The 1,142-nt window shown below is 36.7% G+C and overlaps 1 non-coding gene across 1 annotated transcript; it reads right to left on the minus strand.

Annotated features, from left to right (window-relative positions):
- Positions 1-812: 812 nt before the first annotated feature.
- On the minus strand, positions 813-919 carry LOC128034254 (small nucleolar RNA R71). The gene has a single exon (XR_008190384.1). It is a non-coding gene; the product is annotated as a small nucleolar RNA R71 (small nucleolar RNA).
- Positions 920-1,142: the final 223 nt, after the last annotated feature.

Consider the following 1,142-nt stretch of genomic DNA (forward strand, 5'->3'; position numbering starts at 1 on the left):
ACCACTTCTCAACTATATTGTGTTTTTAGTTACCAAATTGTTAATATGATTTTACAAATTAAGTGACTTAGCACAAATACAATCCCTCTAGAGACGATAACTCGATACTTACTTATTACTTGATAACGAATGTGTACACTTGCACAAAACCCTAGTGTTACAAGTTTGTGGCATCGTTGTTGGGGATTGTCAACTATTGCTATAGTCATTTTTTGGTGAAATTATTTATTTTCAATTTGATTTATTTCTAAAATTACTAACTTATTCTTATTATTTTTTGTGATTTTCTGTTCAGGTGTTTATGAGCATAGATTGAATTATCGATTTACTCCCTGTAGACCCTGAAATTGAGCGAACTTTCAGACAAACAAGACGTGAACAAACAGTTCAAAGACAAGTCAAGATGGACCTTGGAAATTAGATCAAGACCATGGTAATGAAGCCAATAATGTACAAAATCCTATCCTTATTGCTGATGATAGGGATCGATGCATCAGACAATATGTTGTGCCACTTTTCAGTGAGTTAAAGAATTGAAACCAGTGATGTTTCAAATGCTACAAACAGTGGGCCAATTTAGTAGTATGCCCACGAAAGATCCACATCTACACCTTCAATTGTTTATGGAGGTGAGTGATTCATTCAAGATAGCCGGCGTGACTAAAGACGCACTGAGGTTGAAGTTGTTTTTGTACTCATTGCGAGATCGAGCACGAGCATGGCTCAATTCATTTCCACCAAGTTCTATATCTACATGGCAAGAATTAGTAGAGAGATTTATGGTTAAGTATTTCCCACCTAGCAAAAACGGTAAGTTAAGGAACAAGATCACAACTTTCCAAAAACTGGATGACGAGTCTTTGTATGAGGCTTAGGAGTGATTCAAGGAGTTACTTCGTAAGTGTCCTCGTCATGGAATTCTTCATTGTATCCAGTTGGAGACATTCTATAATGGTTTCAATGCACATACAAGATTGATGGTAGATGCTTCCGCGAATGGTGCAATTTTTTCTAAGTCTTATAATGAGGCTTATGAGATCATCGAGAGGATCGTGAGTAATAACTATCAATGGCCAATAAATCGAACAGGTTCAGGAAGACGCGTAGCTGGAGTTCATGAAGTTGACTCCCTCACTTTGTTA

The sequence above is a fragment of the Gossypium raimondii genome, chromosome 10, assembly GCF_025698545.1.
Source record: "Gossypium raimondii isolate GPD5lz chromosome 10, ASM2569854v1, whole genome shotgun sequence".
Taxonomy (NCBI): Eukaryota; Viridiplantae; Streptophyta; class Magnoliopsida; order Malvales; family Malvaceae; genus Gossypium; species Gossypium raimondii.